We start from the raw sequence: 21649 nt of genomic DNA on the forward strand, positions 1-21649 counted from the left end.
ATAACAATTCCTGATACGTATACAACTACAAACATTTCAACAGACAAAGTATTACACGATTAATAAATTAATTCTATACTGAAATGATGAAAACACAGCGATAATAAATTTATTCACGTACATTAAGCTTTGATGTAGCATTCTATGTTACGCTTTAAAAGTTGCTGTTTTGAATTAAGCACAAAGCTACACAATGGACTATTTTGTGCTCTGCCCACCGCGGGTATCGAAACCCGGTTTTTAGCGTTTTAAGTCCGCAGGCATACCGCGGAACCACTGGGGGGGGGTCCTTTAAAAGTTATAAAATGATTAAAACTATCTGTAGGTTTACAGAATCACGAAGAATTAAATAAGTATATGTACTCCATGGTAAGTGGATTAACAGATAATCACTATAGTTATATTAAAAACAGTTATTTCTAAGGCTGGCACTTAATCTACATAGTTTCCAACATTCAACTTTCTGAAAGTGACTTTCCTCACTCCTGACCCCCTCCTGGAAGGGAGGCACAACAGACTGCGATTTTGTAATTGCTCACACAGTTTATATTTCTAATACAACAGTAAAATAATAAATAAAAACAATGGCAACTGTCTATACTCTAATGGACTGGCGAATACTCGCCATAGATTCCTATAATTCTTGACACGTGCTTTGCCACAGATCTGGAAGTGCACGTGCACACAGAATAAGTCTATTACTATGCGATTAATACGTTTATTATTACAACTATAAAAAAATGTTGGTAACTTCGTAATTTTAATTATTTTACAACGAACAAAATTACTTTAAAACAAATGTACGTAAATCCGATTATTGTTATCTTTACGTTTTAATGTTTTAATAGCAAATCTTCAACAGTTAAAAGTTTTAAACTGAACATTATTTACAACTTATCCTATAACTAATGTTACGCATTAAAATTAGAGAGTTCTAATTAAGAACAAAACCAGTTGGACCAATCAATCAATATTGTGTATTACACACACACACACACACACTGATGTAATCTTTGTGTACTTAAAATATCGTTATACAAAATCTTGGTTATACCACGCGCCTACGTATACTTTTAGAGCTGTTTCGAAGTTACGTTTTCGAACACGAGATCAGTGATGTGGCGATATATTCCATATAAATATCTTAGACTGATAACAAAGAGGTGGATGTATAATTATATTAATTTGTTAAACAAATAAATTGTTTAATTACTGGTATCAGTGTTTTAATATCTGGGAATATCGTATTCATATCTTTTCGTGAGTTCCCACATTTATTATTTTGCCACAACGTTTTCCTTGGGCAAATCAACAGTGATCTTAAAAACTTTGTATTTTCAAAATCAGTAATTCACAAGATGTTATTAGACTAACATTACTTGTTACGAACGTAACAGCTTGACAATATACGTTTTAAATTAATGTATACTTAGCAAAGATATCTCTGAGCATAAGATGTACCATGACCTCTTGAAACTAAATTGCAAAATTTCGATCTATCCCCGAAAATAACTAAATACAAAGAGTAGTCTTCATTTGATCACTTGGATGCCTTTCAATTAGTTTTAAAAATACTTTTCAAAATTAAATGACGTACAAACAGACTGAAAACTGCATGCACTCAAATTCCTGACTGATAAATAAAAAACTTATCTGCGAATGTAACCAACGTCAGTTTCATAGCCACCTAACGATCGATCAACTGACACGGGCATGTTCAATATTGATCCGAAACCAAACAGGAAGTGACACTTCTCAGAATGTTAGTTTTTACTTCCTACGTTTGAAGTCATTCACCGGAAATCACAGAAGTATAAACTAACGTTTTTCATCTTTCTTGTTAGCATCCAACGTATCTTTATATAACAGTTTAAGTACATGTATCAAGAATATTTTAAGACCTCAACAGTTTAGAAGACACCGAGGGATTCAATTAACGCTAATATTTTCTTCGTATTGAAAACTGAAACAAACTTACCGGTGTTAATTTAGAAGAACTACGTTGTGACCGTTGAGTAGTATGTTAGTTCACTTCTTTATGATCTGTAAAAATAAAATTATGTACGTGTAGTTTAACAATTGCCACAAGAAAAAATATAACACCACTGTTAATGACAGGTCAGTATTGTTTAGGTTTTCAAATGAAATTTTACGAAAACAGAATCGATATCCAAAGTATGCGAAACCTCGTTTACAAACAAATGTGAACAGTGAGGGTCTCTAATCTTAATTAAAACTCGTTAACTTTTCACCCTGATTCTGATTTGTAAATAACCCAAAATTACTAGGTGTGTGTGCGTGTGTGTGGACAGAAACTTAAAATTTAATTTCATCCTACACCTGTTTAACAATACAATTTGATAAGTAACTTTTTTTTACTGTTGTATTTGTCGTACACCAGATAACTTAATGATTCCTGTGGTACTGTTCAAAAGGTCTCGTGACTCTGAATGAAATGCACGTTTGGCATATTAATATGTATTTAGAGCGAAATTAAAAGTCAACCTAGCCATCAGTATAGTTAATTAAATACATGTTCCTACTTAGATTTAGAATGCACCCTTCATCAATTAGGCATCCTAGTTGTTAACGATATTTTTGGCCGTAATCCCAGTAATATGTCACGAAGATCATCCATTTTGGAAGATAAGGTTTGTCCTAAATACATTAAGATAATACAAAATATCTACAATAAAAGGATAAAACAAAGTAACGACATCCGATGTATTAGATAGTTATACATGTTGCTTTTACTTTCACTCAAACTCCTATAATCAAAGGATACTTGAAGGAGAAAGAGGGCCTTCCCCGAATCTTGCTAAAGCAAGCGTACTCAAATTCCTAAAGCAAGATTTACGATAACTTTCGCTACATTTAAAGTAACTTTAAACTTCTGTTATTTACCATACGTGTAGTAAATATTCTTATACCGTGGTCAACAGGAAACAATTCGATACTTGGTTTTCGGATTCTTGTTACCCGAAACATGCACGTGTATATGCAACTATCGGGACTTAAACTAACGGTTATATCCAACAATAAACGTACTTTTTAAATACGCAGTAGTCTAAAATTATCAATATTTAATTAAATACAAAGGCATTGGCTAAATTCACACATGATAAATTTGAGAAACGCCTAAATTATTAAAACCCAACAGAGTAAAGCTAGAGCTCGCATTATATCGGTATCGATAAAGATAAAATTTATGAGACAAAAGAGGAATGCACTAAAAGTACATAGGTCTCGTGGATACACATCTCTTACGAATTAAGCCTAGATAGGCTTATTGACAAAAACCTGGGTACGTACACGTAACTCAATTCCACAACTAGCTCTCACAAAACTCTTAAAATTCCCTAGCGGTAGCACCCTAGGCACCTGACCCAGGTTATGACTAGTTAAAACTACTCATGCAAACCAGTTTAATAATGACAATTGTTAAAACTGGTAATGTCAGGTGGGGGTAAACTTAAAACAACGAGTACGCTGGTTTACAACGTATACATTATTTGTTGATTAAAATTATAAATCATATCGAGATAGTGACTGGAAGAGAACATAATGTACAGCATACGAAAGTTTACTGGTTAATAATTTTACGAAAACTGAAGTATTTTAAGCCACTGCTTACAGGAAAATTTCTCCTGTTGTTCTGTATTTAATGGAATCAGATTATGTTGGTTTCAAATTCAGATTTAAGATAAACTTATGAGAATCTTTCATGTTAAAACAGGTCTGAGAAACTGAGGCTCGGAATGACTATGTGGTTAAGGCACTCGACTCGTAATCCGAGAGTCGCGGGTTCGAATCCCCGTCACACCAAACATGCTCGCCCTTTCAGCGGTGGGGGCGTTATAATGTTACGCTCAATCCCGCTATTCGTTAGTAAAAGAATAGCCCAAGAGTTGGTGATGATTAGCTGTCTCCCCTCTAGTCTTACACTGCTAAATTAGGGACTGCTAGCGCAGATAACCCTTGGGTAGCTTTGAGCGAAATTCAAAACAAACTGACAAACACCTTAAAGTTCACACAAATGCCGAAACATGTTCGTCAGTTTGTTTTGAATTTCGCACAAAGCTACCGAGGGTTATCTGCGCTAGCAGTCCCTAATTTAGCAGTGTAAGATAGAGAAGGCAGATGGTCATCACCAACTATACTATTAAAAAGTTATAACAAATGGTAAAAAATTGTTTATGTTCAGGCTATTTTTTTTTAAGTTTCTGCTGTTCCGAATATTCCAAGTCCATGTCCATTCAGTATTAAGTCTTCATGAAACTTAATTTGGCAGTAGAGAATGTATAACTTGTTTACCTTAAAAGCACACATGGCTGATAAACAGGACTACCAGGTAAACAAGACTACCATCTCTGTATAATTAGTGTATTCAAAGAAATGAAAAGAGAATCCCTTCAGAACCACGCACATATGTTGTAAACATTTATTCTCCAATAAAAATATATTATATATATAAAAGTTTATTGTGAGAAATTAACGAAGCGTAAAGTTCACATCAGATGTGCAACTTTTCGTGGTAAAAATAAGCTGGGTGAATGAGCGTAAGTTAAGTGTTTATTTCCTTTAAAACTTCCTTGTTTAATTTTTAAAAAGGCAGAAAAAAAACGTACGAATTCAAGACATGACACTAGGTGGACTCGAGGCAGCAATAAACTCCAGGAAGGACAGATTAATTCGAGTATTTCCTTGGACAACAGAAGCTTCTATCCTATAATGCAAACGTAATAACACACGTCACAAGCACCGATGTGGAAAATGAAGTAATCTTCAAGGGTGCACGTGTTCCTTACAGTTCTACTTCTGTTGCAACGTAATTTGTCTTTTATATACAAAATATTATCATGTCTGATCTTTTGTAATCACACGATCAGATAAACATTTAAAGAGAAACGTATTCTCACGTACCGTACACACACACAAAAGTCATATGATGGTATAGTTTTCGTTAAAATGTATCCAAAGATCGAGCTAATTTTGGAAATAAGCATAAATACTAACAACGCCAAAGTATAATTATTCTTCGATACAATACATTAAAGCCTATTTCTTTTCCCTTCACACAGTGGTTGGTTTTAAACTTACCGAAACTAATATTTAAACTTGAAACAATTTCAAATTACTTCCTAATCCAACTTCCCCAAAAGAAAGCTACACAAAATGCATTACAAATTCACCACTCTTGATATTTTTATAAATAAAATGTTCATTGTCTAGAAATAAAATCACTTTTTCGCGAGTTTCGGCATTAGTACTTAAACAAAAACAACAATATTAAATCTTCTATAGATAAAATTACGATAAATGAATTTGGCGGCAAAAACAACAACACTAAGTGTTTATGTTCTTGGTAGTAATTGAAATAGTAACAAAGATGACAAATAACAATAAACGCGTTCTCAGAGATAGTTTTAACTTCTCTAAGTTTCCGAATGATTCATGTTTCTAAATTTAAGTTCCCTTTCAATAAAATAAATTTACATTTACTGTTATTTTCTTTGCTTGACCAGAAGAATCGCAGGTTCAAATTCCACCTGGTTCGTAAATACCTTTTCAGAAAATTCCGAATTTTAAAAGAATATTTCACCTGTAAAATGTAAATGTAGAGGCTTAACTACGAGACACATTTTAAGAACCTCGATAATGGAAAACCATCCTCTCTTAGTTGTCTCAAAGGTTGAAATATTTCTCAGAAACGTTGATTGCTAGAAATACATTATTTGATTAGTATTCAGAATCTTTTTTTTTTTTTTTTTCAAATCTTAAATCTATGAAGTATGAAGAAAAGACAGATGCATATAGCAGTAATGGTTTTCGAGGATTTAACGTTTCGATCTCTTCTAGATCGTACACCTTGCTTCATTTTAACCTCTCAGGATATTTGTTCTTTCTACACTTTCAGCATTATTTGTTCGCTTCCAATTAAGCTGATTTGTTTTATTCGAGCAACATCTACACATGTCACAGGTGAACCAGTTTTCTTTCTATATTTATGTTCCTGGCAAAACATTTTACAAATTTCACTCATGAGCATTTTTTTTTTTCCCAATCAGAAGAAAAAGCTTTAACTTGTATCAATGGACTGACGCCTTCAATCCACATTTCGGCTCTGACGTTTTCCCCCTAAATTTAGGTTGGTTTTTCGCGACATAATTAAACATAATTATAACCAAGCACACTGAAGTCTAGTCAACTGTTTGAAACAAGTAACATTTGTTTGTAATTTTGGGTTGACCAAAGCGTGTGAAAAGTCATAGTTCGAAGATCTTACGTATTTCTCCTCTCCCAGAACTGACAAAAACATTAAATATGTCCGAACTAGCGTCGAACGAAAAAAATTAAAAGCAAATTAACGAATGCTTTAAGTTCTTAAAGAAAACAAAAATGAAATCTAAGTTTTCACCTAAAAGTAATAAACAATGAAAATTAACTCAGAGCTGCTAATAATCTAACATTTTTTCGCAAGGCGGAAACCTTCAAGTAATAATTTTCGTTGATTTTTATCTTCAATCATATAGTACAAGATTCTAAAGGTTATTTACTATTACATTTCTGGACAAACAAAATAAAACTAGTATGCAAAGTTCATAACTAATACTTCTCAGAACAATCTGTTTTGGATTAGTTACCCAGAATGACAGCTTGTAATTCAACTATTTTCTGTAATTATTAGTAAACGAACAATAGAAATAACCACTGACAAAATCAAAATACTTTAGGAAACACTTCCTGAAGACTTCGAAAACGACAATGACATTAAATTCCCCCATGGTCTGGATTGTTAAACATCCTACTTCTAAAACAAACAGAATCACACGAAATTACTACATTACATATATCTTATTATTTACCGTAAAATCTGAAAAGGCCTGTAAACGTTACTCCTATGATGTTATCTTGCGATCTGTTGTTTGAACTCGTATCGTACAATATTCTGTTTAACTATTAACTTTCGCCAGTTGATAAACTTTGTTACATAGTTTAAAAATGCATTATTTCGATGTTTCCTTGCTACACTAAAATATTCTCATAGTTATTACATTTAATAATAATTCTTAACTCCTAGGACTAAATGTGTTATTGTTCTATCGTTATGACAAAAATGGAGTTCTTTTTAGCAAAGTACCACGATCTTTGAAATCGCAACCACTATAATACCGTTTACCGTCAGGAAACCGATTCTTAATGCACTTCAAACATTTAATATTTTAATTCACTTTACCATTGGGTGAACTCCAAAAGGTATGCTGCTGGTTCATATTAACAGTTAACACTATTTTAGGTTACTTTGTATAACGATGACCCACCCAACACTTTTCACAATGGTATATACAAGCTAATCAAATAATAACCTTCACGTAAGCAACACTAATGTGTTGGAACGTATTTCTCAAAACTGGTTTTATGTATTATTTGACTGTTTTTGGCAAATTTAATTTTTCATGAGCAAATTCATAAATGCAATTCTCCTTTAAAAAAAGATGTAATTAAGTATTTTCATATACATATCTGTCATCATGACCAGAGGTGTAATTCAATCTTAATTGGCATTAGATGCTAAAACAGTCTTCTAAGATGCATGTTGTTGCAAGTCGCTAGGGGTGTTGCTGGAATTTCAAACAATAATAACGAACAAAAACCTATACAAAAAAGTATTTCATAAGGCAACAGGGGTTTCCTGCAAATCAAGGTAAGTGGATTAGGGCCAGTGAAAAAAGGTTTAGAATCCACTAACCTAAAGAACCTATAGCCTCGTGTTATAGTTGTACAAACCATCAGGACAAATTACAAAGTTTTGGTTGCACGATTTTTGCACACAGATGAAGAATGTCAGTTTTCAGCATTTTTATGAATTTATAAAATAGATGGATGCAACTCTTCACTTTGTAAAAACAGTTCATTGTTCTAAGTAGATCTGTTTTTGTAATTTTGAAGTGGCCATGAACCTAGGATATCAACATCCTCTTTACAGTAATTTTCCAATATCATAATTTGAACTTGTGAAATTCCTAGATTTGTTTCACAACATACATTAAAGGTTTGATACCAACCCAATAAAATGTTCTACTATCCTCTAATAATTATCCAAAATATAATCTACTTGTAAGACTACACAGATGCAAGTTCTTGTGATCTGATCTTTCTTACTAGTTAATGTACCAGCTCTAAAATGTTACTTGCATTTACCACAACAATGATTTTATTATAATCACACTGCACCTACTTGTAGCTTTTTGTTTCTGACTTAAATATTACAGTGCACCATGACTTGTAAAGTTAGAAATGATACCTAGCTTTTGAACACATCCATTAAATGAAACAAAAAATGCACATACACAGTTAAAAAAAAAAAAAAAAACTTGTCTTTATATTATTCCTCCAAATAACTCTAAAAGTTCTAAAATATTCCCAAATATGATACCCATTACTTGAAACTTTCAGGGTATCATCATCTCTTAAAATAAAAGGATAGATTCTAAATGAATATTTTCTGTGCAGAACTATCTTAAAGTTCATTATATCAGAAATATACATTAACAACCCATAAACCTCATACATACCTTTTGTTTTTGCAATAAGAATCTGCAACTGAAATACTGTCTTTTAAAGAATGTCATTGCTATGAAACTACCGTGTAAAATCTGAACCACAAATCATTTTATGATGAAAGCTACATTATTTCCAAAGCCTTGATATTCACTAGGTAGTTTGTCTCATAACAACTGATACAATGAAAATGAAATTGACTTAGTACTACAAGCTTTCAGAATTAACACAGCCACTGAAAGCACACACAATATATAAAAAGCAACCAGGAGACATTACCACTAACTACTTTCCTCTGTTACTAACAAACTTTTAAGAGAATAACATTAGTAAAATTGTAGTGTGATAGTTTACACAGGCATTACCTGTAAGAAGTTCACCAAATTACTGAATGTATTTTAATGTGAAAACATTTAAGAATTAAAATTTCTCACAAACTTACAGTAAAATAAAAACATTTCATAGTAAGTTACATTCTTAAGTCAAATCAAAATTATGTACTTCAATCGAGGAAGTTCTATACACATCAGGTTTAAATGACAGACTTTGAAATGTGTTAAAGTTGTTTATACCTGTAGTAGTACTACCACTAATGCTGTAGATTGTCAGATTTTTAAATGAAGACTTGCAAAATGAGTATGGCAAACAATATTAGGTTTCCAATACATTCTTGCTAAGTTACACTGACATATTTACATAAAATTTTATTGCTGGAATGTCAGAGTAGGAAAACTTCTGACAAACTGTTTCCCTCCATAACATATACTATGAAAATGTTAGATTTTAAAATGATTTAAATCATCAATTTATTTATATATTTGTTCTATTTCAAACATCCAACAGCAGCATGCAATATTAGGTTTCATATGTCTAACAGCAGCAATTTCCATTTGGTCTGTATACCCACTGTCAATTTTCTGTAAGTTAATCTTTAGATGAACCATGATCAGTTTGTAGCCATGAAATTACCTCAAGCATGAAATTGCTTTTTAATTATTTTCATCTAGTATTAACAAGGAATAATCCTCTAATATACTGTTTAAATGAAATACACCTGTTTATGTAGCAATCAGTATTATTTGTGAATACAGATTCCGAGTAATTACATATTAAATCCTTATCAGCTCTGATAACAGGATGGGTGCAGCCTGCCTCAAGCAAGGATAAAGCTATGAATAATTAAAAAAAAACTATATATATATGTACTCACTTTTCACACATTACAAAACAATTAAAAGTTCATAGTTTTGCAATAATAAAAGAAATTATATATACTGAATTTTATAAATAAAAATATTTAAAAAACAACAACTTGTTGTTAGGGGTTGATTTCGATTCCCTTCCAACAAAATTTCAAGAAATTCCTAAACAAGCATAATGTGGTATTCTTAGAACCATAAAATGAAAGTCCATTTAGTTTTGAATAAAAGTGTTAAATGTTTCACCATTTCTCCATCTGTTCACAGCATGACAATTATCTGCATCTCATCTTTAAGCTAAGTTTTTTTTTTTCCTTTTCCCACCTTGAGTTGTAAAAATAGTAACACTGGAAGGTTTATGAATGATTTGTTATACTTACAGTTCTGACTGTTTTAAAGCTGGCTTTATTCTTTTAAACTATATTTTAATAATTATCCAAAATATAATAAATTTTTGTCTGGAAGAATATAAGATAGGCTTAGTTAACTCATTTTGATCAAGAGGAACAAAATGTTTCTCTGACAACAGTTGCATTAGGCTTAATTTACAGCAGACCAAGTAACTGCTTGAATAGGTGAAGAAAATCACTGTAAAAAGTATTTAAACAAGACCTGATCAACAACTTTAAAAGTTGGCTTTCTGATAATTTTCAGATGGTAAAAATTTAATTTATGTCAGTTATTATAAACATCAAAACGGCATGCCTTTGTTTTTGAATCAAACTGAAGATAATTATAATTTTATGAAATATAACTTGTATATAAAGGTTGTGAACAGATGTAGGAAATCAAAAGTCAGTAATTAAGATCTAGAACAAAAATAAATGTTTGTGTTTCATTAAAAATGCATCAATGAACTCTTTGAAATTTCACAGCTGTGAATTCATGCAAGTATTACAGAAAAAAATTTATTTGGAGAATTTACATAATTTGTAAAAAGTTAATTCAAGTTTCAAACTATTTCATCCAATAGTTGATTTCATAAATGTAATTTTAAAACCATTTAACAGGTACATTAAACTTGTACCTCTCCATTTCAGAAAAAAGTAAATTCTCTTTATAAGAAATTATTTTCTAAGATACACATGTATTTCACCATACACAATATACACAGATGTTACATCTGATTAACAGCAATAACTCAACCAGCATGGATCAAAATATTACATTCCCATATTTCATGGAAATTTAAATTTGCTTGAAAAGTTTCTTTTTCAGTTGGCTTCAACACTATGGAATACATGATCCATCCAAATTCCTTTGTATACAATCAATGAAAGTAAACACTTCACTGAATAAATAAAAATGACTCCTAGTGGCACAGTAGTATATGTCTGTGGACTTGCACTGCTAGAAACTGCATTTAAAAATTGTACAGTGTTATTTGTTATTGGTAAAATTGCTAGTTATTCAAGTGAAATAACAGTGTAATTTGATAGTCTAATAGCACAAGTTAGGCAAACTGGTTCACATTTTGGGATTTTTGTGTGTATTTAAAAGCAGACCTATACTAGTCTGAGAGGATATTTTAATACGTAGCATATAAAATTAAATAAAAGCAGCATATTGTTCTCAGTATTATTAAACATTTCCTTATTTCATCTTATACAACATGCATCAAGGTATGGAGTTACCACCTAAACAAACTTTAGAGTTGGTCATTCATATTAACACAATGATTCTTACTTATTAAATATAAGTGATGTTACTGAAATAGGTGCACATATTAAATACTATTACTTTATTGAAAAATAAAGTCATAACATCAGATCACGTGATTCATCCATTATACAGTCAATTGGCTGACACTTGGTTCTGAGGTTACATATTGAGGTTCTTTACCTATTTTGATAACTGTTTTTGCACTCCTACACCTAGTTATGAAATAAGACAGTGATTTCAGTAGTGAGTGTGCATTAATGTAGTTTAACAGAAATTGAAAAAAAATTGAACACAAAAGTAATGTCATTTCACACAGACAAAAAAAGCAAACCATAATAACACTTCCTAATAGTTAAGCACAGTTTCCTACAACAAAAAAAAAATTATACTGGCAAAACAACCAATCCACATATTTTCTCAGTATCCAAGCATGATTAGTAGGTTTGTCAGAATCTGAAATACATATACACAAAATAACAAAAAACCTGTTCATCTAACAAGTTTAAAATGATAAAATTCAACCTTTATAATTCAAATGTTTATCAAGTCTTCCCTTCATTTATGGGAGTGTAATTTCATCCATCATATCCTAAGTCAACACATGACAAATTTGTAATCCTATTATTTTCATCACCAAGTATGAAAATGATCATGAATCAACACTACCAATTCAATTTACAATCTTAAACACCTCAAACTCATTTTTGTCAGAGACAATTTCAGAAATTTTAACTATCCTTGTGTAACAGCCTTTCCACCTATACATCACCCTTGTAGTCCTCTAAATTTTTTCCACCAGTCCAGTATCCTTTCTAAGGTAAGAGTCCAAGACAAAAGTATTCAACGTGTGGTTTAACTACTAACCTATACAATATTATAGCCTCTTAAGTCTCGTTCAGTGTTTCTATACATACTGCCTAAAATTCTATTTATAACACTAAAGCAACAAAGTGTTTGGATGGCTTTAAAAAACCTAAAAATTCAAACAAAAAATTCTTTTAATTAATTACACCGTTGTTTTCATTAACATTACACATAATTTCAATTAAGATATCCACATGCAAAAACCTTGAATTTATTATAATTAAAATCATCTGTCACTTATCCATCTAACCAAATAACCCAAATCCATTTGTAAGGCAGCATACTATACAGCCAGCAACATCTCTAAACCTTATTATCAGAAAACTCAAATAATTCATTGAACTTTACTCCATCTCTCATTGACACAAATCAGAGAGCAAAATGTCTCAAAACTAAATGCTGAGGCACCCAACTTATGATGTTAATCTAGTTTTATTGAAATAATTTATACTGACCACCTTTCTTCTATTCAATAAGTCAACCTATTCCACACACTTAGGAGCTTAACAAGCTCTTATGTTACATTTAAAAATGCTTTTTGAAAATCCAGATACATCATATCCACACCTACACGAGCAGTAACCCCTGCAAATAATGTCAGATTAGTAAGAACTTTTGAAAGCATTATTTCAGATTTAATATTTGAACTAACATAGGTGTATAGTTTCCATCACATCTCCTGAAAAAAAAATTTAAAATCAGTCAACTTCAAATCTTCTGGTATTTACCCACTGGTGAAAGACAAAAAACAGTAGCAAGTGGCTCCCATACCCAATTCTCCAATCTTTACCATTCTTCAAAACCTTTAGAGAAATATTACCTAGCCCAGGAAATTTATCAGTCTTTAAACTTCCCAGGTTCTTCTATTACCAAGTTCAGAATTAACATGATCATGTTCAATCTTCTTTAGATCTATCAACTGTTCAGTATCCATCTTTTTCTTTCAAATTTTGTTTGAATTTCTCCTATTAGGTTTCATTTTCATTTTAATTTTTAGTAACAAAATTACTATTTTCCTCTTTTATCAGTAATTCCCATGAAGACCTAGTGTTTAAGAAAAGACAAAAATTACCATGAAAAGTGTCTCTCATCTATAATTATGCTTAAAACTAGTCTAAGAGATTGTGAACACTTAAAATTTGGTACATTCTTCCATAGTCTTGGTAAAATCCATGTAACAGTATCAAATATGATGTGGCAACAAATGTTACCCTGCTCTAGAGTATGCAGTAAGTTCACTTTTCATAGCTAACAAATACATTTTGCAAAATCAAACTTGACCAACAAAAACATAAAAGTGCATTCAAGCATTGTTAAATCCCTTCCAGTCAATCAAAATTCAGATAATGAATGAGTTTTGTGGCATATAATAATTATTGGTTAAAAATCAGATTAACAATTAATATATATAGAAAAGTCAGTGAAATTTGTAACACTACATTCCAACATTGGCATTTATATCATATTGCTTGGCAACAAAAGTGTAATATTGTTGTCAGTCTATGTACTGAAAGTATAAAATGAAATGTATATACAATAAAACCAGTAAATATATTAATTTAAGTTAGATTTTTCTTTGCTTATAGCAGTTTTTTTGTTAAAAACATCTGTAATAACAGAAAATAGCTTAATTAACATTAAACTTAAAGTAACATTAGTGACTGAGTAAGTATTTATTATACAGGGTGTTTGACAATGAATATATAAAAAATAAATTTGAAAAACTTAAGACAGCACAAAAGTTCATGAATACAAGTAATAGGCTTGCAAGTTTTACTTTTAATAATTAATAGACTTCTACATCTCTTCCATCCTCTAAATTCTGAAAATGTTTTTCAACATAGCAGTTATGATAAATAAGATAGTATCACAAATCTGATGTTTCAGTTCAAGGTCTTTTGGTTTGCTATGGTAGGATTTTTTTTTAAAAGCCCCATAGAAAAGAAAAATGTATGTATGTAGAAAACCCCATAAATTGCAAAACAACCAGAATATGATGGGATATAAAGACTGCTTGGTCAGATAAATTTTATCAGGATAGGAAAGACAATGTGCTACAAGATTGAAAACACCCAGAATGTGATACACAGTGAGATAAATGTGGTGTGTGTGAGCCCAGTGTGGAAGATCCAAAGTACAAAAACAGAAATATCTTGACTGAGTGATGTGTTACCATTGTAGAATTGTCAGAATGGATCATCAACAGACACTGTTTGGTGAGAGGAAGAAGATGATTCAAAATATGACAGACCTTGAAAAGTTCTAGGACAATGTGTAAAGACTGCTTGTAAACAAACTACTCAAAGTCTCTTGGTGATTGGCTCATGAACAGATGGTGAGGATAAAGTGAGATGCCCACCACTATAGAAGCCTTGTCCAACCACCAAAGCAGATTATCCAACAAGGTATGAGGAAGAGTAATGGGAGCTGCCAGAGGATTCTAAGAAAGGTTCTACTGATCTTGAAGAAATCATACATAATTAAGAGAGACTAGCAAGGTCACTGAAGACCACACCCTCAAAAGGAATAACAATACAAGCAGAAAGTGAGGGAGCTGGAAGGGTGTGGCAAACAACTCTATGAAACAAAGGTTGGGCCTAATTGAGACGAGTGTTGAAAACAAAACCACCTAAAATGGACAAGATATTTGATAAGACTTCTCCAATTTGATTAAATCAGCCCACACAAGCAGTCATGCAAAAAGTTGACAAGTATGACTAGTCAACTCCAGTTCAGAATGAGCCAGTCATCCATATAATGGTGGAATAGCAGCCCCAGGGCATGAAATTTGCAAGAAACATCTCTGACCACCTAACAAGAAAAAAGTGCAGAGTAAAAAAAATCAGTAAACCACCTAGTGATGGATGAACTGAAGATTCAAATGAGACCATGTTGAGACAGGGATGTGTAGATAAACATTGATGATGTCCACCTTGGCCATCCATAAGACCAGAGAAAATGCCTCTGTAGAGTGAAAAATTACTTTATGGAAAACATTTGGGCAGGTTACTGAATCAATTGGGACAGAAAAAAAACAAACAAGGACAAGGCTCCAGTCTCCAGATGTCTTAGCAACAAGAGAGTCTGCAATAACAACTTGGTGAAGTATGTAGAACAAGTCTGATGGCCTATTGAGACAGAAGGTGCTGAATGGCATTTCACAGATGTGTGGTCTTTGCATCCCAAGGTGAAGGGAAATAAATGGGTATAAGGGTTGGTTGGTGTTTATTGGTACAAAGCAACTAAGATGTCTATGCCAAACTACCTGTAACAAATAACAGTAAGATTATTAAAATACATATAAAGGAATCATGTTAAACCCCAATTTTTGAATTACAATTTTAGAGTTAAAAAGGCAAATGGCCCTTTAAAATTAAAAACAACTGAGGTGGACAGTGTCACCATTGCCAATGACACTGTCCAACATCGAGGGTGAACCCAAAGTAGAAATATGTCTAAAATAGTGCCATCTCTCATGGTGATAATGACAGCACAACAGTAAAATGTGGGATATTGTGACCTGAGTGTCACACAGACCACACACTGGTACATTAGTCCCATATAAAAGAAAACAGAGCTAGAAAAAAACAACAAAAAAAACTGGCCAATGCATAGCCTAGCCAGGACAACTTCCTCTTTCCAATCCTCATGGAAGGAGGACAGCCAAAGAGTGAGAGAAGGTTTAATCTGGAAAAGCTTGTCATCCAGGACAGACCCAGTTCATTAAAGTGCACCTGGATATGAAGGACAAAAGGAACAATGGTAGACTATCTATTAGGAAAAAGCATGGCCTACTGAGAAAGGTAAACACAATCCCAGCTGGGATGCTGTGGTTAGGATCAAAGTACTGAAGCATTCAGTAAGGACAGTTGCAAGTGGCAGAGGTGTAGAGGGGGTTCATGAGACTCAGTGTACAAATTCTGGAGTGGAGAAAGTCACTGTGCAGAGCTGAAGCCCCTGATGGCAAACAGGGTCCAATATTTTCAAGGCAAAAGTCCTGGCAAAGCCATAGACCAGTTTCAATCAAGTAAGGACACAAATGTTTAGCACAAAACATTGATCCACTCCCAGAGAGGTGGAAAACAGGATACTGAGGAAGTTCAGCACCCTTGTACACTTGATACGTAGCTGCTTGATGTGTGGAATAAAGGTCAGCTTACAATAAAAAATAAGACCCAAGAACTTTGCCTTAGTGACCATATGAAGCACAACTTCTCTGAGGCAGAGCTCACAATCAGGGTGATTAGAGCAAAAAAAGAAAACCATTTGCTGTGATTCACTTCATTGTACAATTGAGGAAAGTCTGTAGCTGCTGCTCAATAAACCTCACATTCGACAACTGACACAAGATGTAAAAGTCATTGACAGAGAGACTGATTTTAACAGTAGAGGGGGAAATTGTCCAATGATGGCATTAATCTTTATAAAAAAAAAAAAAAAAAGTAACACTAAATACTCCTGAAGGACTCCAAGTTCTTGTGGGAATGAACAGGAAAGTGTTGAACCCACACAGACTTGGAATTGCTGGTCCATTAAAAAATGGATAACAAAAAGAGGCAAATGGCCACATAACTCACGTGAGTGGAGGTTTTGCAAGACATCATACCTCCATGTAGTATTAAAGTTTTCAAAAGGTCAAAAAATAGAGAAACAAGATGTTGTCACCAGAGAAAGGCTCATTTGTTTGACATTTCAAGTTAAATCAAGTGGTCCATAGTGTAGCACCATCATCAGAATCCATAGTGAGAGGGTGTTTGATTTGAGGAGCTAAACAAGACTGAGTATTAACCATCCTCTCCAAAATCATAGTGATAGCTCAAAGCAACTGGATAATAGTTTGAAAGAAACTTGGGATCCTTCCAAGGCTTAGAAAAAATGAGGACTATAGCTTGGCACCAAGCATCAGGAAAAACATTCTCTTGCCAGATCTGGTTAAAAACAACCAGAAGAATAGCAAGAGAGGCAGGAGAGATATGGCACAGCATCTTGTAGTAAATATCATCAGGTCTGAATGATGTACTATCAGACTGATGAACAGCAAGCTTAAGTTCCACCAATGTAAACAAAAGAGGCAATCGTTATGGCCATGTCTTACAGGCTAAGAAGGTGGAGATGGAGGGTGAAGCAGAAATGCTACGTGCAAGAGCAAAACTTTCAGTGATGCTCTGGGCATCAACAACTTCCTGGCCATAAATATTACCCTATTTGACTTTGGAACTGGTAGTAGAAGAGATGCTAGATGTGTATTTATTCCACAATTTTTTCTGACATGAAAGGTATCCCAGGCTCATTTTGGAACCTTCCATGCCATGCAGTAGATAAGATTTCACTATGTAAGACAATATTGTGGAAAACATCCAAGGTTTAGGAATAACTAAGCAGCTGCTTGGACAATACTTTGTATAGATAGCTTACTGACAACAACAGAATCAAGTTCTGAAAGAGCAGTGAAAGAGGGCCAGTCTCTCAAAATGATAGAAAAATTATTACTGCCCCATGGGTCACTGCTATCCCTCCAAGAAAAGAGAAGGAGCAGAAAGATCAATAGCAGTAAAAGACTGACCAGGTGTATGAAAATAAGTATAAAAACCAGTATTGAAGACAAAGGTTGTGATCCGAGAGCATACACTCTAGTGAATAACTCCTCCAATCAATATCTGCACCACCCCAGAAGGGATTATGTCCATTAAAATCCCCCAAGATTAAAAAGGGAGATGGTAACAGATTAATGAGGACATCAGGTCCAACTGAACATAAGTCTCTTCAGAAGCCAGGTACAGAAAACAAGTAGTGATGACACAAATCAACGAAACATGGATGGCTACAGCTTACAAGGGTGTATCAAGTGGCAAAGACAGGGTGAGTACATGCTGATTATCCAGGAGTGCCACCCCTTCATCACAACCCATTATTTCTGTATAAAGTAAACTGCCAAAAGGTGACTACATCAGCAAGTTTTAGAAATATTTCCTGTAAGATGACACACACAGGTTGGTAAGAATCAATCAAATCCTTAAATGTCTTGTGTGTGAAAGAAAACTCCAGCAGTTCCACTGTATCAAAGTGACCATTTTTATTTAAGTGGAGTAGAATTATAAAAAGATATTTGACCAAATTTTCGTTCAAAGAAAATCTGGACAATTCCTACTAGACAATTGGATAGTAATGTTGACTAAATACCACTACATAGATGTCATTATGTTTACTTTTAAAATATGCAATGATCCCAACACTTATCTTTTGGTAAAAGATAATTAAGTAGCAAGAACATGTACCATTGCCAATAAGGTTGATATATTAATTTAAAATATATCAAGACCGCTATTAAGAAATAATTAAGTCTCCAGACAGCCAATTTATTCAATATATTTGTTTGAATAGGATATGCATTAAAATAATATTCAATAAAGACACCAGTCATGAGAATATTATTTTGATTTTCATACTCAATGAATAGTAAACTTATCTACTTTGGTAATGTTGTGAATATAATGAAAAAGAAACCTGATTACAGCCACTGCAACTCAATAAAACCACAGTATATCTAGTGTGGTTGGAATGCTCTTATTAAACACTAATAGTTAAAAATCTCCAAAAGGTTTAAAGAAAATGGTGTAAAAATGTTATAAGAATAATCATGATCAGTATAATCAATTACAATAATGCTTCTCCAGCTTGGAAAAGGTGTTCATATTCAAAATGCTGAGTTTACAATCTGTTAAAAATGAGTTTCAACAATCATAAATGTAAACTAAAGCATTAACAGTATCAAATTTTGTTTTCACTATAAGTCAAAGAAATTAATTGCGGAGAGCAAGAAAGATGCGTGTATAATGATAAAGCCTTTAGGCCTCATGCTGAATGTAAATAACATTAGGCCTCATGCTGAATGTAAATAACATTAGGGCTCATGCTGAATGTAAATAACATTAGGGCTCATGCTGAATGTAAATAACATTAGGGCTCATGCTGAATGTAAATAACATTAGGGCTCATGCTGATTGTAAATAACATTAGGGCTCATGCTGATTGTAAATAACATTAGGGCTCAGATATATTTACAGAAACAAATTTCCAAAGCAGAAGTTACCAACACATTGTAAAAAAAAAAAAAAAATGGATTGTGAGACAGCCTACCAAAATGATCCCTGACTTTAAACATTGAAGCTATAAAGATAGATTTCAAGATTTAATCTTGTTTTCTATGGAGTACAGTACAGAGATGATCTTATGGAATGGTTTAAAATGTTAAAGGACGAAATAAAGGAACCTAAATGTTTGTTGCAGCATAGGATGGATAAGGTTGGCAATTACAGGAAACAAGTATTAGCTATGGTAGGTAAAGGCACAGGAACATTGTTAGGGAAAACATTTTCTCTGTCAGCATCTTTAATTCATACAATGGTTTGCTAAACAGTGTGGTGTATGCTGGTATTCTGAACACTTCCAAGTATTTTTTAGATAATTTTATTAAAATTAAATTTTTAGGTTGAGCTAGATTCCTTGGGCTAAATGGTATTCTTGCATAATATTTTTTAGTATACTTGTGTTCTTAAATGAATATGTATTGAGTCAGTGCACTAACTGTAAGTCTTAACTTGAAGTGTTAACATGAAATCTAGCATGATTTTTTATCAGTTGTTTATGAAAACTGCTAAGTGATTGTCATATAAACGAACAATAAAAATACTTCTGTCCATTGTACATATAATCTCCACAACATCCTAAATGAAAGTCAAGTGTTTTTTTCTGTATCCTCGCGTATTGTATCTCATTTTCTCTACTGCAAAATGAACCATTTCAAAAGCAGCAGTGTAGGGTAACATGGCACACTAATAATGCTAACATCAAATGTGCAGAGTTAACTTCGGCATCATTCCATATACATTATGTACACTTTGACCCCCATCCATTTACATGGGGTTAAACAAGTACAACTCGTAACTTAAAACCAGATGCATAATTGGCATACTTTTAACATATAAAATACAAAACACTAAAATAGAACGAAATGTGAAAGAGCAGCAAAATCAAAGTAAAACGTTTTTGCTGCGTACAACAAACCTTTTGGTATTTTTACTTTTATTACTAATACCATTGATATTAGCCACAAGTACGTGATTTTGTAAATCACTATCATTAAAAAATAAAAATAAATAAATGTAAACAATACTGAGGTTTTAGCAAATGGTAATAATATGAAATAAACGATACAATAATGAACACGAAGTATTTTATAAAGTCCTAGCTTAAATAAAATTAATAGCCATAATCGCGGTAAACTGGTATAGATATGAACTTTTAACACTTAGTTACAACTTAAGTTACTACCTTATTTACGTAACGTGCAGCTTTTAATTATCAACTCAAAAGATTAAAATATTTTGTTAAATAATTGATTCGATGAAGTAACACTAACACTGTATAAAAGTTTTAGCTGATACCATAAAAATGCTATATTCATTATCTCCATCTTAGGCCTACTACTTATACTAGTATTAATATGTGTACTGAATACTGTTATTAAATACCGTGCTACATTACCTTAAACTATATTCATAGTTCTAACTTGTAGTTAAAAGTTCTTCCACTGAACCAGTACCATTACTAACCACTGGTGTAGAATTAAAACTTGTACAATATTGTACTTAGATTTTACAAAAAAAAAAACTTTCACATATACCTCAAAATATGGTCCACGTAGTATACTTCTCAACGTATACAATATATTCAAACTTCCCCTAACTTCTATATTTTATAAAACTTAGACTTCTTTTGCAAGTAATAATGCAAAGACAACGTCTTAACCACAAGTAAAATGCTTGAAAATACTACCTTCCAACCTATCTGACGTAACTAATAGCGCAGTGTTGACTGTGATTCCGCTTTAAAAACCACAAAGCAACCTGGTGTCTACTCTCAGAAATTAACGATATATTTCACCAGATGGCATTAAAGAACTACTCTAATAATAATAAATACACTTGCGTAACCTTTACGATCTTTATAATACAAAAATAATAAAAATAAATAATCTTGCATAACCTTTACGATCTTTATAATACAAAAATAATAAAAATAAATAATCTTGCATAACCTTTACAATCTTTATAATACAAAAATAATAAAAATAAACTTCCATAACCTTTATAATTTTATAATACAATAATAATAATAACATTTATATTAATGAAGAATAAACAAATATTTATGCATTTTTGTTATTTACATCATTTTAAATATTACTTTTGCGAAGATTATTTTGCATGGTTTAGCTAAGTAACTGAATTTAGTTCTAACGTGAGTAATCTGAGATTGCCTAACTTCTTGAAAGACATTTTTCCTGAACTATTAGTTTCTGG

General features: G+C 32.5%; 1 protein-coding gene across 8 annotated transcripts in view; it reads right to left on the reverse strand.

Annotated features, from left to right (window-relative positions):
• Spec2 (CDC42 small effector protein Spec2) overlaps positions 1 to 21192 on the reverse strand; it is a 75802-nt gene extending 54610 nt beyond the window's left edge. For 2 of the 8 annotated variants that reach the window (XM_076500273.1, XM_076500276.1), the window contains exons 1-2: positions 20971 to 21192; positions 1979 to 2043 (exon numbers count right to left, since the gene is read on the reverse strand). The gene's annotated coding sequence lies outside the window, so the exon portion shown is untranslated. Of the gene's footprint in view, positions 1 to 1978; positions 2044 to 6729; positions 6812 to 12742; positions 12873 to 20831 lie in introns of all 8 variants that reach the window. The other 6 variants (XM_076500275.1, XM_076500281.1, XM_076500274.1 and 3 more) reach the window with 6 other exon arrangements.
• Positions 21193 to 21649: the final 457 nt, after the last annotated feature.

Source organism: Tachypleus tridentatus, chromosome 4 (assembly GCF_004210375.1).
Source record: "Tachypleus tridentatus isolate NWPU-2018 chromosome 4, ASM421037v1, whole genome shotgun sequence".
NCBI lineage: Eukaryota > Metazoa > Arthropoda > Merostomata > Xiphosura > Limulidae > Tachypleus > Tachypleus tridentatus.